This window comes from Macaca thibetana, chromosome 6 (assembly GCF_024542745.1).
Source record: "Macaca thibetana thibetana isolate TM-01 chromosome 6, ASM2454274v1, whole genome shotgun sequence".
Lineage (NCBI taxonomy): Eukaryota > Metazoa > Chordata > Mammalia > Primates > Cercopithecidae > Macaca > Macaca thibetana.
Window position 1 is genome coordinate 128289642 of NC_065583.1, and position 17468 is coordinate 128307109.

A 17468-nucleotide genomic window follows, 5' to 3' on the forward strand; every position below is an offset into this window, starting at 1 on the left:
TAGAAACTGTTTTACTTGCAAGTTGTGTGAGGAAAGTAAAATGTGTTTTTGTTAAAAGATTATAAGATGTCATGGGAATGTGAATTTTCTGTATCTAGATTAAAGGGTTAAATTATTGTTTCACGTTAGATAAGATAAGGTGAAGGTTTGAACAAGTTGTGGAAGGTTCATGAAAAATTAATTTTGTAGAAGAAATTCTATGTGTGAACCTATTGGCTAAAATTAAAGTGATATTATTCAGTTTATTTGTAACTTGAGAATTGGAAAAAAAGGACAACAGGATTCCCTGAGAGCAATGATCCACTCTTTAATGAACATTATAAAGGGTTATAAAAGGTTTGCGAAAATCTTACCTTATAGTCAGACATTAAAATTGGATAGATTTGTCTATAAGTTATTATTAAGAATTAGGTTTGACATCAATAGTGCACTAGAGCAAAGAGTGAGATTTGACTATTTTTCTTGAACAGGATTTTCATGTTATGTTAAAAAAAAGATTTTTGTTTGCCTTTTGAATAAACTATAGAACAAAAAGGGAAAGAAAAAATACAGATTATTTGGAAAGCTAATTCTTCCCTTTATGAGTAAAGGTTTCTGCCTTTAAAAATTTTTTGAGTTGCCATTTTGGCTAAGTTAATGATTTATGGTGACCTTGGATTTGATTTTATAATATCAAGTGTTTTAAACTTTGCAAAATCAAATTATAAATTATATATTTTCTGACCAAAAATGATCAGAAAAGTCCAAAAATGACACATATCTTTAAAGTCCAAAAATGACATATTTGGATTATTTGGTATAAACATCAAACAGGAAGCACTTTCAAATATGAAATGATATTTGGCTTTCTTTGGGCTGTATTTGTATAAACATGTTATTGGTATATGTTCTGAAATTATGAGAAACTGCTGTAATCCTGATATGACTTAGTGTATGTTATTAATAGTTATAATTGTTATATAAAATTATTGTATGCCACAGAAGTAATCAAAATTTCTTTGTCAATCGTGACTTTAATAGTGTATGTCCTAACTCAGACATTTTTCATTCATTAATAATTGTCTTGTTTTGATTCTCTTCAAAAGGTGGTTTATAATAAGCTGTAGGACTTTGACAGGTGCTCTTGAATACAGGTTTCTGATAACTTTGGAGAGTGTGACATTAGATTAGAGAAATAAACTTTCAGTACTCACGGAGAGCTGAAATATTCATGAATATCAATAGAACAGGAATTAACTGCATGGACTGAACTAGTAGAAGACCAAAATAACCTTTTTTGACTTTTTTTGCTTAAAACATCCTTTGTGGTTGTTTTTCAGAAACAAGAAAACTGTTGAGCTATTTATGACTTTTAACATTTCGTAAATTATACTCTTGTGAACAAAATTTGGAGCATATTTGTTTCTCTCTACATGATTTCTCCAGAATTTGGAAACTGTGTGTGACTATTCTTATGGTAATATAGTTATTTGCATAAGCGCAATAAGAATATTTTATTTTGCAACAGGACACAATTGGAGAAACTGATTATTTTACCAAGGCTTTGACTAGAATGGTGCTTCACACCTCATGCTTTCCTTTAAGGAATCAAACTTGACTTGTTGAGCCAATAAAAGCCCTCTGGGACAACTGGCCTCATATCTTGTCTACATAGTCCCTGTACAGGGTTCCTGAGCTGTGCTAAATAAAGAATGTCACTTTCTGACAGGTCCAGGAACACCAGGTTATCTCAGGACCCTAAGAGGAGAGGAATTGACCCAACTCATATAGGTATTTGAGGGTATAAACCCATGACTGGACTCAGCTTTAAAAAAGTCTTATCCGAGATTTCTTATTGAATAAACTTCCATCAAAGCCAATTTTAAAATCCCATGTGAAAAATAATTATTTTTGCTGCACTTTATATATAAAAATAATCAGGCCAAGTAAATAAAGGTAATCAATCTTACCATGATTTGTCTTTAGTAAAATTGGGGGACTATAGAGAGAAAAAAAATGTTTCAAGCACTAATGGTACACCTGTCACTAGATTCTAGTCTCATCAATTGTTTTTGAGATGTTTCCTGCAATTTAGACTAACCTTGCTTATTCCTGTGAGCCAACCAGTGATCTCTGACTGCTGCTCAGAAGAAACAAGAGGGATTGGTAAGGTAAAAAAAAAAAAAAAAAATGAAATCAATATTCTAATTCTGGGTATATATTGTGATTGGCTAGCAACCCCGTACCAACTTGGCTCCAACCATTGCCCAGTTTATGGAAAGCCTTCTAATTTAGTTTTTTTTGGAGATAATTTTGCTTTACTGTTGTGGAATATATTGCTGTTTATACTCTTTTGTATGAATGCAGCATAAGCTTACTCAACATTTTCTTATATTGAATGCTTATTAATCTTTCATATGTGATCTTTTGTCGGAACTCAGAGTTATGAATGGCCCTTGACGTACCAATGCTTTGTTTTTCCTTTTTCTTTCCTTTTTTTTTTTTTTTTTTTTTTTTTTTTTTTTTTCTGAGATGGAGTCACCCAGGATGGAGTGCAATGGCAAGATCTTGGCTCAGTGCAACCTCCACCTCCTAGGTTCAAGAGAGTCTCCTGCCTTGGCCTCCCAAGTACTTGAGTAGCTGGGATTATAGCCACCTGCCACCACACCTCACTAATTTAGTATTTTTAGTAGAGACTGTGTTTCACCATGTTGGCCAGGCTGGTCTCAAACTCCTGACCGCAAATGATCAGTACACCTTGGCCTCCCAAAGTGCTGGGTTTACAGGTGTGAGCCACCATGCCCAGTCCATACTAACACTTTCTGACTGAGGTCCTTTCTGCCCCAAATGCCAGAGACACTAATAGTTAGGCAGGGATATCATCACCCCTATTCAGCCCAAGGAAGTTACAGAAGATGAATCTTCATCCCTCTACAAACCTTAGCATTAAGGGTTCTCTTGTAAAAGAGAGGGGGAAAATAGCTTAGAGGTGTTTGAGCCAGAGCCAGTCCATCTTGAATAGGGCTGGGTAAAATAAGGCTGAGACCTATTGGGCTGCATTCCCAGGAGGTTAAGCATTCTAAGTCACAGGGTGAGATAGGAGGTCAACACAAGACACAGGCCATAAAGACCTTGCTGATAAAACAGGTTGCAGTAAAGAAGCCAGCCAAAACCCATGAAAACCAAGATGGCAAAAAGAGTGACCTCTGGTTTTCTCATGGCTCACTGTATGCTAGTTATAATACATCTGCATGCTAAATGACACTCCCAGCAGCTCCATGACACTTAACAAATGTCATGGCAATATTAGGAAGTTACCCTATATGGCCTCAAAAGGGGAGGAACCCTCTGTTCCAGGAATTGTCCACTCCTTTCACGGAAAACTCATGAATAATCCATGCCTTGTTTAGCACATAATCAATAAATAACAATAAGTATCCTTAGTCAAGCAGCTCAAGAAGCTGCTCCTGCCTATAGAGTAGCCATTCTTTAGTCCTTTACTTTTTAATAAACTTGCTTTCACTTAAAAAGGATCAGTGATCAAAAGGGTTATTGGGATTTCTACTTTTTGGAGTCAATTTTGAGACATCTCTGTCAAAGCATTAAAAAAATAGAAGAAAACATAGAAAATTCTAAATTTGGAGATAGCTCACTACAATTGAACATATGATTTGATTTGGCAATAAATAGAATGAAGTATAAAGGTTGGGAATAAAAAGAAGAAAATATCAGAAAACAGTAGCTTAGCCAGGCACAGTAGTTCTCGCCTGTAATCCCAGTACTTTGGGAGGCTGAGGCGGGTGGATCACAAGGTCAGGAGTTCAAGACCAGTCTGGTCAAGATGGTGAAATCCTGTCTGTACTAAAAGTACAAAAATTAGCCACGCCTGTAATACCAGCTCCTCAGGAGGCTGAGGCAGAGAATTGCTTGAACCCAGGAGGTAGAGGTTGCAGTGAGTCGAGATTGTGCCACTGCACTCAGCCTGGGCGACAGAGCAAGACTCCATCTCAAAAAATTTAAACAAACAAACAAACAAACAAACACAAAAACAGCTTAAAGTTAAATAAACGGGTCTAATCAGAAAATGAAAAATGGGAGAGGTGGGCTTTTTTGACAGGGAGAAATAGAACATTTACAAATAGACATTTGCAAAAAGTGGTATAATGAACTGGCAAATATCAATGCAAAAGAAAAATTTTCTTCCTGGGAAGAGAAATGCCTTAAGCTCCATTAGAAAAAACACACACACACCCCATACAAAATAAGCAACAGTTGACTCAAGCAGTTAAACATTAAAAGAAAAAACAAAAACATAAATATCTAACAAGAATACAGACACATTATATTTTCTCAGATAATTAAACACATTTTAAAGAATATGAGATTACTATGAAGATAAAAATAATGGGTCAAGAAGACCAAAATTACAAAATATTAAATACTACAATGAAAGGCATAAAGTACAGTAAGAAAATAATTTGCATTGTACATAGCAAAGTTACAGTTTCAGTCCATTTTGTGTTGCTATCCCTGAGACTAGGTAACTGATAAAGAAAGTTTTATTTATTTATTTATTTATTTATTTTATTTTTTGATATGGAGTTTCCCTCTTGTTGCCCAGGCTGAAGTGCAATGGCGTAATCTCCGCCTCCCGGGTTCTAGCAATTCTCTTGCCTCAGCCTCCAGAGTAGCTGGGGTTACAGGAAGAAAATTTTCTTTAGCTCTCTGCTGTGCAGGCTGGCAAGTTCAATGGCACAGCTCTGGATTTTGGTAAGGGCTTTCCTGTTGCATCATAACATGGTGCAGAAGGTCAAAGGGGAAGTGGACACGTGTGAAGAGACAAAACCCAAAGAGCGCTGTGGTTTTGTAACAACTGTTTGTTAACTCATTTCTGTGAGAACTAATTCAGCCTCAACAGAGTGAAAACTACCTCACAAGTGTGAGAATAACACAGAACAATTCATGAGGGATCCATCCCCATGACGCAAACACCTCCCGCTAGGCTCCACCTCCCAACACTGCCACAGTGGAGATCAAATTTCAACACGAATTGTGGTGAGGACAAATTATATCTAAACCACAGCAGTTACCTTCCCCATATAAAGAGCAATTTGAATCATTAAAATCATTAAAACACATTTGTGTGTGTATATATATAGTTTGTATATATACACATTGTGTATATATACATTGTGTATATATAAAAAGTATATAGTTTGTATATACACATTGTGTATATATACTGTGTATGCATATATACTTTGTATATATACAATGTATATGTGTATACTTTGACACACAAGTATACACAAAGTGAAAATATGTTACATTGTTCCAAAGAAAAATTCAATCACATAAGCATTCTCATTATATTTAACATTACTTAAAATAAAGAAATAAAACGTAAAAAATAACCAAAGGAGGTATTAATTTTATGTATCAATATGGCAATTTAAAATAATCAGAATCTAGTATTGGTCAAAATCCAGGGCAGGAAACATCCTCACACTTGTGGGAATGTATCTATTGATGCAAAATCCCAGAAGACAATATTTAAGAATCCATATTAAAAGTAATTTTGTAACAGAAATATATTGTAAGGCAACCATAAGACCCATACAAAAATATTCAGTCTTATGTAATAATCAGTCTTACATAATAATAAAAGCAGAGAAACAACCTAAATATTTGCCAGCTAAAGACTGATTAATTATAATATATGTAAAATGAAATATTCTATATCTACAAAGATAATTTCAGAAATGTAATGAATCATACAATATTTGTAATACTGCCTAAGGTTAAAAAAATCATATTAAATATATACAAAAATTTATAGTAAAAATTGAGAATGGGTGAGTAGGAAATACTCATATGGAAGACATTCAGGACCATGAACACCCAAGGTATTCACCTACCCAAAGTTGTAAAAATAAGTTGCATAAGTGTGCTCTGTGTAGATGTGCCCTGTTGGGTTGAATATGTTATATACAGATGCGTTCTGTTAAATTAGAAAGACACACTTAAAGTGAGCTATAAACTAAAAAAGGAAATATAAGGAAACTTAGGAATAGGTAGGCAGCCTCTCAAACTTGATAGGGTCTATATATTTGATGAGATCCACTTCAGCAAGCCAATGGCAAGCAATGTCTTGTGAAATTCAAATGAATGAGTTGGTCAGCTGAACACTCTTTTTGATCCATCTTGCTCTTGTCTATATGAACTAAGCACATTTTGCAACTATTATATGGGTGACAATCTCACCCAAGTGTGGTTTGATAGAGCTTACATGCTCATTGCAATGGCTGGAAACCTCCTCACATACCACTGGATCCCCAGTCCCTTAGTAAATGAGACAGTACAACTCCCCACAGTATACTTATTCTAGTGCTAATTCCAGTCCAGGTATGAGGTTTCCCGTCATGCTCAGGTATCTTGGGTGTCAACAGATATGTCAGAGCTAAGTGTGCAAACACATCTCTGCTGTGTTAACTCTATTATATTAAACACATACAACAATTACTAGTGTTTAGGAAATCTGATAATAGGGACCCAACTTTAGGATATTTCAAATATAAATGATTTACAAATTTAGAAAATTTTGGGACTACTCTGGTAATGAATGTTTCCCTCTCTAACACCTCTAACACAACCATCATCTCTTTCCATCTTATACAGGTTGTCAGGTTGTACTGTTTTTTTTTTTTTTTTTTTTTTTTTTTTTTTTTTTTTTTGGCTGCATTGGAATATCAACCCTTCAGATGTAGCTTGCCACCTTCTTGAAGTTTACCAAATTGAGCTTCTCATTCCCCATATGAAAGAGATTTACTGTGAAGCTCCTAAAAGTAGAAACAATTAGAGCCTAGTGACTCATGAAAGCTAAGCATGTTTTCTCTTGTGGCTTAGAAAGTTACGGCAGTAACATAAATCAGAGAATTCCTGTCCAATCTGTGACAAGAGTTTAGAGGACCAGGCCATCTTCACTACCTCACCCAGCACAATGCTGTTAGTACTACCTGGAGCATAATTCTGGTGAAGCATAGGCTCTAAAGACTGAAAAATCTGCTTTCTACTAGTCCTGACAGATAAAGTATCCAGGTCTTAAAGTGCAGGCATCTCACTAGTACCTGGCCACTTTCTCCAGTTAGAGAGGCAACAATATCCACCACTAATAAAATCATCATAAAAACAAAAAACAGAGCACTTCAGTCTAAAAAAGTAGAATTAAAAGGAAGAATTCAAACTTTTGCCCATTTTTAATTGGATTATTTGTTATTTTGCTTTTGAGTTGAGTTCCTTATATATTTGTAATATTAGCCCGTTGTCAGATGCACAGTTCACAAACACTGTCTCCCATTGTGTAGGTTGTCTCTTTACTCTGTTGATTATTTTCTATGCTGTGCAAAACCTTCTTAGTTGGATATAATCCCACTGTGCTTTTCTTGCCTAGGCTTTTGGGATCTTATTTAAAAAATCATTGCCCAGACTAATGTCATGAAGCATTTCTCCTGTGTTTTTTTCTAGTTGTTTTAGTTTTGAGTCTTACATTTAAATATTTAATCCATTTTGAGTTTTTTTTTTTTAAGTGATGAGAAAGAGGTCTAGTTTTATTTTTGTACATGTAAATAAACATTTATCAAAAGAAGATATACAAATGGCCAATAGGTATATGAAAAAAATGTTCAACATCACCAATCTCCAGAGAAATGCAAAGTAAAACTATGAGCTATTTCACTCCAGATAGATGGCTATTATCAAAAAGATAAAAAATAAAAATAAAAAAATTATGGCAAGGATGTGGAGGAAAAGAAAGTCACACTGTTGGTGGAAATGTAAATTAGTATAGCCACAAGGACAACAATCTGAAAGTTCTTCAAAAAATTAAAAAAATATGTGATCTAGCCATCCCATCACTGAGTTTGTAACCAAAATAAATGAAATCAATACATCAAAGAGATATGACACCTTCACGTTTCTTGCAGAACAACTCACAATTGCCAAGATAAGGAATCAGCCTAAGTGTTTATCAACAGATGAATGGCTAAACGAAAATGTGGGATCCATAAACAGTGGAATGCTATTACTCCATAAAAAAGAATAAAATTCTGTAATTTGCAGCAACATTGAATCTAGAAGACATTATGTTATATTAACCTCTGAGGCCTTTTCAAATCACACAGAAGTCCTTACACTCAAATGAGTTGCTATCTACTCCCTTCCAACCTAACAAGTTTTTTACCTGTCAAATACTAATACTAAAGATAAATTAAAAACAAGTGTTCAACATACACAATTGTATTTTTCAAAAGGTGTATATGCATTCAATGCAACACACATTTTACTCTGAGAGATTGTGACAGATTCTGTGGAAGCTGCACAGACTCAAGAACTCCCTAGAAAGAAACATATTGAAGGATTGCTGCGTTTGGAAAAAGTACTAGAGATGAATTTGAAAGAGTGGGTTTGTTTATTTGTTTGTTTGTTGAAACAGGGTCTCATTCCTTTGCCCAAGCTGGAGTGCAATGGCACGATCGGGGCTCACTGCAACCTTCGCTTCCCAGGTTCAAGCAATTCTCATGCCTCAGCCTCCCGAGTAGCTGGGACTACAGGCACGTGCCACCATGCATGGCTAATTTGGCTAATTTATATATTTTTTGGTAAAGACGGGATTTCCTCATGTTGGTCAGGCTGGTCTCCAACTCCTGACCTCAAGTGATCCGCCTGCCTGAGCCTCCCAAAGTGCTGGAATTATAGGCATGAGCCATCGTGCCTGTCCAAGGGTTTTGATATCTATCTATGTTCAGTAACTTTTTAAAAAAGTGCTCTGTGTTCTTCAAACAGGTTTTGACAGATTAAACTGAGTACTTCACCAACATACATAACCCATTTCTATAAGAAATTTTGATCTTCAAACAAATAACTTGGCATCTTCCATTTGCATGGACATAGAATTTACCCAAAAAAACCCCACATTTATTTAACACTCATACATATAGTCTGCAATTTGAGAGTTGTTATCTTTGTTTTATAAAAAAGCAATTAACAATCAAAGACATTGTCTAATCCAAAGCCATTGATGTAGTCCATGACCAATCAGACTTGACTAGGCCTTCTTTCTAGTTTAAGACTTTTTTTTTTTTCCATTATACTAGAGATGAACTTTTGGTCATACAACTGGTTCATAACATAATGCATGCTGGTTTGATGAAAGGAAAAGTTAAAGAAAAGCATTATAAATATTTTTTTCTTTGATTCAGAGTACACATCAAGATTTTACATGCTCTAGAACAGGAATTTTCAAAGTTTAAGATCAGTAGTGTTGCCATCAATGGAGAAATTGTTAGAAATGCAAATTCTTAAGCCCCATCCAAAACCTAACAAATCAGAAACTCTGGCGATGGGGCTCTGAAATCTAGGTTTGAACACACCCTCCAGGTAATTCTGATGCACGCTAAAGTTTGAGAATTATTGTTCTGGAACCTTCCATGAGTGATTCACATCCTTCATAGAGTCTTACTCAAAATGTCAAAGTTAAGGATGATTAAACTGAATATGGGCATCTCATATTATTAAAATGGTTTTATTACATAAATTCCTGTAAAAGTTATGAAAGAGATATAGCTCATTATAATCAGTTTTTCTATCTTAAATGTAGAGCACATTATAATTATGATATTTCACTTATTTTACAATTAAAGTAAAATTTTCCAATGTCTTGCAATTTCAAAAATTGTTTTTATGTTTATTGGAGCAAATTAAAACAATACTATATTTTAAAGAATGCTTTAAGATGATGATTCTTCATAAAACATTGAAGACGCACACAGCTATAATTAACCTGGTAGGAATACCTAGCAGGCTCCGTGCCTAGCTAACACTTTTGAATTATTTGCATTTTACGTTAAGCATTTTTATATTCTAAAATTATTGTTTACACGTTTCAAAAAGTGTAAGTAACCATAAAAACTATTAGCACTTATTAGCAATGTTATAGTAAAAATAACATTTTGAAATGACAAGAGTATTTTAAATTGCGAATGTGTTTTTGAATAACAGTTTAATCCAAATTTAACATAATTATTCTTAAAAATACAGTAGAAATTATTGAGCCAAATGTTTTTTAGTATATTATGCATAATCACGTTTTCTGATTTATATAAATATTGTCATAAACACTAACACACATATTTTAAAAGTTTGTGGCATGTACATATGCTACTATGTAATTTATAATTTTAATATTTGTGAGATTTCAAAATAACACTTTTTTTAACTTTTCCCATAAGACAAGACTTACATTAAAAACATTGGATCCAAGATGATTTATAAAACATGTATTTTGTGTTTTTTTAAAATAATCAAGTTAAATTGAATTTAAAAACTGGTTGAAGCATACTATACCAGAGTAGAGAAAATAACCCATCACCCCAAAATAACCAATTGCTATGATTTTCACTGTATTCAATCAAATTGAAACTCCCACTGTCTGATTCTGTTTCATTTAAAAAGCCCATTTGACTCAAATTAATATTTTCTTGCCTGTGTGCAAGTTTTCTGATTTGGTCAATGACTTCTGCCAATTCACAGTGACAGTTTTGAATGATGTCATCACTTAAAAAAAAATCATTTTTGAATGGCCGAATAGGAACAGTTCCAGTATTCAGCTCCCAGTGCGAGCGACACCGAAGACAGGTGATTTCTGCATTATCAACTGAGGTACTGGGTTCATCTCACTGGGGAGTGCCAGACAATCGGTGCTGGTCAGCTGTTGCAGCCCGACCAGCTAGAGCTGAAGCAGGGCGAGGCATCGCCTCACCTGGGAAGCGCAAGGGGGAAGGGAATCCCTTTTCCTAGCCAGGGGAACTAAGATACACAACACCTGGAAAATCGGGTAACTCCCACCCCAATACTGCGCTTTAAGCAAACAGGCACACCAGGAGATTATATCCCACACCTGGCCGGGAGGGTCCCATGCCCACGGAGCCTTCCTCATTGCTAGCACAGCAGACTGCAATCTAATGGCAAGGCAGCAGCGAGGCTGGGGGAGGGGCACCCGCCATTGCTGAGGCTTAAGTAGGTAAACAAAGCCCTGGGAAGATCGAACTGGGTGGAGCTCACAGCAGCTCAAGGAGGCCTGCCAGTCTCTGTAGACTCCACCTCTGGGGACAGGGCACAACTAAACAACAAAAACAACAACAAAAGCAGCAGAAACTTCTGCAGACCCAAGCAACTCTGTCTGATAGCTTTGAAGAGAGCGGTGGATCTCCCAACATGGAGGTTGAGATCTGAGAACAGACAGACTGCCTGCTCAAGTAGGTCCCTGACCCCTAAGTAGCCTAACTGGGGACTTCCTCCACGAGGGGAAGACCAACACCCCACACCTCACATGGTGGAGTACACCCTTGAGAGGAAGCTTCCAAAGCAAGAATCAGACAGGTATACTCACTGTTCAGCAGTATTCTATCTTCTGCAGCCTCTGCCGCTGACAACCAGGCAAACAGGGTCTGGAGTGGACCTCAAGCAATCTCCAACAGACCTACAGCTGAGAGTCCTGACTGTTAGAAGGAAAACTAACAAGCAGGAAGGACACCCACACCAAAATCCCATCAGTACATCACCATCATCAAAGACCAGAGGCAGATAAAACCACAAACATAGGGAAAAAGCAGGGCAGAAAAGCTGGAAATTCAAAAAATAAGAGTGCATCTCCCCCTCCAAAGGAACACAGCTCATCCCCAGCAACGGATCAAAACTGGATGGAGAATTACTTTGACGAGACGAGAGAAGAAGGCTTCAGTCCATCAAACTTCTCAGAGCTAAAGGAGGAATTACGTACCCAGCGCAAAGAAAATAAAAATCTTGAAAAAAGAGTGGAAGAATTAATTAATGCAGAGAAAGCCATAAACAAACGGACAGAGATGAAAACCATGACACGAGAAATACGTGACAAATGCACAAGCTTCACTAACTGACTTGATCAACTGGAAGAAAGAGTATCAGCGATTGAGGATCAAACGAATGAAATGAAGTGAGAAGAGAAATCTAAAGAAAAAAGAAGAAAAAGAAATGAACAAAGCCTGCAAGAAGTATGGGATTATGTAAAAAGACCAAATCTACGTCTGATTGGGGTGCCTGAAAGTGAGGGGGAAAATGGAACCAAGTTGGAAAACACTCTTCAGGATATCATCCGGGAGAACTTCCCCAACCTAGTAGGGCAGGCCAACATTCAAATTCAGGAAATACAGAGAATGCCACAAAGGTACTCCTCGAGAAGAGCAACTCCAAGACACATAATTGCCAGATTCACCAAAGTTGAAATGAAAGAAAAAATCTTAAGGGCAGCCAGAGAGAAAGGTCGGGTTACCCACAAAAGGAAGCCTATCAGACTAACAGCAGATCTCTCAGCAGAAACTCTACAAGTCAGAAGAGAGTGGGGGCCAATATTCAACATTTTTAAAGAAAAGAATTTTCAACCCAGAATTTCATATCCAGCCAAACTAAGTTTCATAAGTGAAGGAGAAATAAAATCCTTTACAGTTAAGCAAATGCTTAGAGATTTTGTCACCACCAGGCCTGCCTTGCAAGAGACCCTGAAGGAAGCACTAAACATGGAAAAGAACAACTGGTACCAGAGAAAAGAAAGAGAAAGAAAGAAAGAAAGAAAGAAAGAAAGAAAGAAAGAAAGAAAGAAAGAAAGAAAGAAAGAAAGAAAGAAAGAAAGAAAGAAAGAAAGAAAGAAAGAAAGAAAGAAAGAAAGAAAGGAAGGAAGGAAGGAAGGAAGGAAGGAAGGAAGGAAGGAAGGAAGGAAGGAAGGAAGGAAGGAAGGAAGGAAGGAGAAAGAAAAAGAAAGAAGAAGGAAGAAAGGAAGGAAGAAAGGAAGGAAGGAAAGAAGGAAGGAAGGGAGGAAGGGAGGGAAGGAAAGAAAGAAAGAGAAAGAGAGAAAGGAAGGAAGGAAGAAAGGGAAGGAAAGAAAGAAAGAGTATGAAAGAGAGAGAGAGATGGGGGAAGCATCTCTAATTTGATTTTTGAAACCTCTATAATATGACCTAATTCTCTCTCGAATATAGCTTGATAACTCCCAACTTTTTTAAAACAGATCATTTCCTTGATTAGAATGGCCTCTTCACCTATCAATATATACTTTTTACCCAATTCAAACCCTTTCCGTCTGTCAGGGTCCAACTTGAGTCACTTGCAGGATGACTTTTCAGTTTACTTTCAGTGAGGGATTACTTTATTCTTAGGACTCCTATACAGGTATCACCAATGTCAGTCTTAAATGGCATTAATTGAATTATTCCTTATTTTCTGTGTAATTTCCTAATTCGTCAACCCAAGTTTTAAGGGAATCAATAGGTTGTGAAGGTTAAGTTCACAGGTACTGGCATCACACTCTTTGAGCTTGAATGCTTCTTTGATCAATCTCTTTTGGACCAGTCCTCTTTGGTCAAGCTGTGTGATTTTAGCCAACAAATGTGTATTAGTGTCCTCATCTGTAAAATGATGATAAGGAAAATACAGTATTTTGAGAGTTAATACATATAAATGGTTGATAAATGCAGCAATTATTGTAAGGGTATATTAAAGGAACAATGGAATAAATTTTTCATATCTGAAAAAAAAAATCATATCTGAGTTGTATTTCCATTAACTAGCCTAAAAATCTCATAATAACCCTGAGTTTTGTTGTGTTTTTTTCCCTCCAACTGATTTTCTTCATCGTAAAATAGAAATTCTGTCTTCACTTATCTCAAAAGTCCATCCTAAGTATGAAATTCTACTGCTACTAGAGTGGGAATATTATCAAACCAAGCCAGTCCTCTCTTTCTTCCTCCCAAGAGTGAATATTTGGAAGAGAGATTTTAATGTTGATTTCTTTTATCTGTTTTGTTTTGTTTCGTCCCATAGATAACTTGGCATTGTCTATGTTCAGCCCTTGTGTATGTTAATCAACTGACAATTCTTATGGGCTAAATCATGTTCAAAATAGATTAAGGTAAGTCTTTTACAAAGATTTTTGGATATGCTTTCATTTTACTCACTCCTTCCTTTCCTATAAAAACAGATAGGTCAAGTGAACACCATTGCTACCCAATATTTTGCAAGTGGAGATCCTAATCTATCGTGTTTTAAAAAATCATCTTTTCTAGGAAGACATAGTCTTCAGGCTTTTCTTTGGGTTAACATTTGGTTGCTTTATGACCAAACAATGAAAACAAACAAACAAAAAGGCCTCCCTTCCACCAGGGTGAGGCAGTCCTGTACAAGGCCACGTAGCGTGGCAAGTGAAAGGCTGATTAGGAATCAGGCCCCTCTCATTTTTTCTGACAGGGACCTTTGTGCGGTCCAGAACTGCACGTCAGTATGCACCATCCTCAGGATATCTTTTTTATATCTTTATGCATTTCTTTCCGTTCCATGTAGAAAACTGACCTTAACTATATATTCTTACTCCATGTCTATTTTCAAGTATAGCTTTTCAAAAAGTATAAATTTAGGATAGAGTTTTGTTGGAAATGAATGAAAACTTCTTGATCATCAGAGTAACAAAATACTGAAATATTTGGGACCTTGGGAAATGTCTAACAAGAAAACAATTGATTAATCTACCCATTTTAGTTGAAGTATAGGTGCTAAATTAGATAACGTGCCTAATCCTTTCTATGGTTCTGTTACTTAGATATATTTCAGTCTAAAGGAGTACCCCCAAATGACTGAGATACTGTTCAGTTATACATGTGCTTGAACTAGCTCTGGGGACAGGCATTTTGGTAGGTAGGAGAGAGATTTTCAAAAATCTCCAGTTTTATGGTTTCTGGTATAATAGTTACATTTTATTTTCATAATGCAGATTGAATTTACTCAATTATTTGCTTATGCAAAAATGAATTTTGGAGAGCTTTACACTTTACATTTTTCCAGTAAGAAACTTAAAAGAGAGAAAAGTTGAAACACAGCTACTTGAGATTTGATAAGTATATATTGGATGATTTTCTGGTTATATTTTAAAAACATTGTTCCCGTTTTCATGTACATATTTGGACAAAATAACTGCACATATTTATTATGTATATTTTAAATGGGAGAAATACCATTAAAGTCCATGGAATAAATATATATCATTTAAAAAATTATTTATCTGGAAACCTCAAGAGCTTTTTGCTGCTATTTCATCTGTCAGTTAAATTTGTTTCAGTGGTATAAATAATAGTTATGTGATATTATTATATAAAGTAGCTATGAAAATATGTACAATTTACTTGTAAGAGTGATCAAATAAATAAATACATAAGGGTATATCCTGTCTTGATCAATGCATGTAACTCTATAAGTGCTAATCAGCTTTTTGCTTATACTTTTATAGGAAAATGTACACACGAATTTAACATATGCTGGTTCATTCATTTCTAAAAGTGATTCATGTGTCACATTTTTAATGTGTACAGATTCACACATTAACAGAGTTGGGTTTAAAGAATTTGGTAGACTCCTAAAACAATTTATTATTGAAACATTATAAAAAATAATAAGACAATCTAAAATTAATCCACCAATTTGTTTGAATACACTGGTCAAAATATGCAGACATAATATACTAGTATTAATTTGTATTAAAGAATACTTTTTTGAACAATCACTGTGTTTTTTACTAATACTATTTAAGGTTTTACATTTTCTATCATTTTTTTTCCCCAAAGATGATATAAAATTAGACAGAGTTAAGTAATACTTCAGAGGCTATTCTATGGAAAGTTTGTATAAGCATGTCCTTAAACAATTTAAGTGTATGACCTAGTACTTGGACAAATCTGTAGAAAATTTATCTTGGGAATTCCATTCTTATAGTTGTTTCTTTCTTACCAAATCATCTGATTTCCAGAAAAATAGACTGAATATATCCAGAAACATCCCCATTCTAAACATACCAAAATAATAAAATAGACATACTTTACAACTTTAAAAATTATGAAAAGGAAATAATGTCCCAATACCTTAAACAAATGATGATGCCAATTAGGCAGCTTACCGTAAGAGTCTGTAGTTAAGGGGAATAAGTTACAGGTCGAGATTTAAGTTTGAGAAATGACAATATGTAGATGTCACTGTTTTTATAGAATAAGGTTTGACTTTAGAGAGAAAAATGAAAATAGGGAGAATAACAACAGCCAGAATTGAGCTCAATTCTTCAATATTTAGTGCTTAGATAGAGAAAGAGGAGGAGGTAACAACAAAAACAACCTGAAAAGACATAACTACAGAAATTGAAGAAAATATTAAAAGAGGGAAGCATCAACAAACAAACAAACATGGAGTGCTTTCATAGACGAAGCTTTACTGTGTCAAGCATTCCAGAGATGTTAAAGTAGACTATTGAGACAAAGAACTGACCATCAGATTTAGCAAAATGGAAACCAATGGTGAAACTGAAAAGACAGTTTCATGAAAGCAAAGAACATAGAAAGAAATGCAATATGACTGTTTGGCTAATGATAAATACACTTTAGGCACACGTAATTATAAACTGAAGTGATACCAGTTGGCCTAATTATATAATTTCCTATAGAAATATAATATACAATTAATATTCTGTACCTATTTTTCCCTTGAGTGAGTAAAGCCACATGTATTAACTTGCCAGGGCTGCCATAACAAAATGTTACAGACTGTGTGGTTTAAACAACAGAAATGAATTCACATAGTTCTTAAGGCAGAAATTCAAGGTCAAGCTGATTGCAAGTTTGGTTTCTCTTGAGGTCTCTCTTTTAGGCTAGTAGAGGACTACATTCTTGCTAGGTCCTTACATAGCTTTTTCTATATGGTCTCTCTCTCTCTCTCTCTCTCTCTCTCTCTGTCTTTTTATAAGGACACCAGTCATAATAAAGGGCCCCACCCTTGTGACCTCATTTAACTTTAATTGCCTCCTTAAAGGCCCTGCTTCCAAATTTAGTCATACCAGGGTTTAGACATTCAACTGATAGCTTTTGAGGAGGAACCAGTTCAGCCCACAGTAAAATAAATAGTTGAATTTAACTAGGATTGGGTATACAAAAAAAAAAAAAAAAAAAAAAGTGGCAGAAATAAAGGAGTAAGACTACTTTTAATGAGGTTGGACTACAGGATCTAAATTTAGGAGTGGGGAAAAAAGTTTTGGGGAGCATATAAGATGTAGACTTACAATGAATTTCTTAATGAAGGAGAAAAATTGTTACATAGGTGGTATTACTGTGATCATAATAGGAAACAGTTACTGAACACCTACTGTGTGTCAACTGGGCTCATAACAATGCTGTAACAAAGGACTGGTATTGATCCCATTTTACAGATGAAGATACTGAGTCATGACATAGTTCAGAAATGTTCAAAGGTCACATATTCAGAGAGCAGATGATGTAAAATGTGAAGAATGTCAGCCTGAGCCTAGAGAAAGAAAAAGAAAAGTCCACAGAAAATAATTCTCAAAATCAGTTCTACTGAAGTGGCAGCTTTAT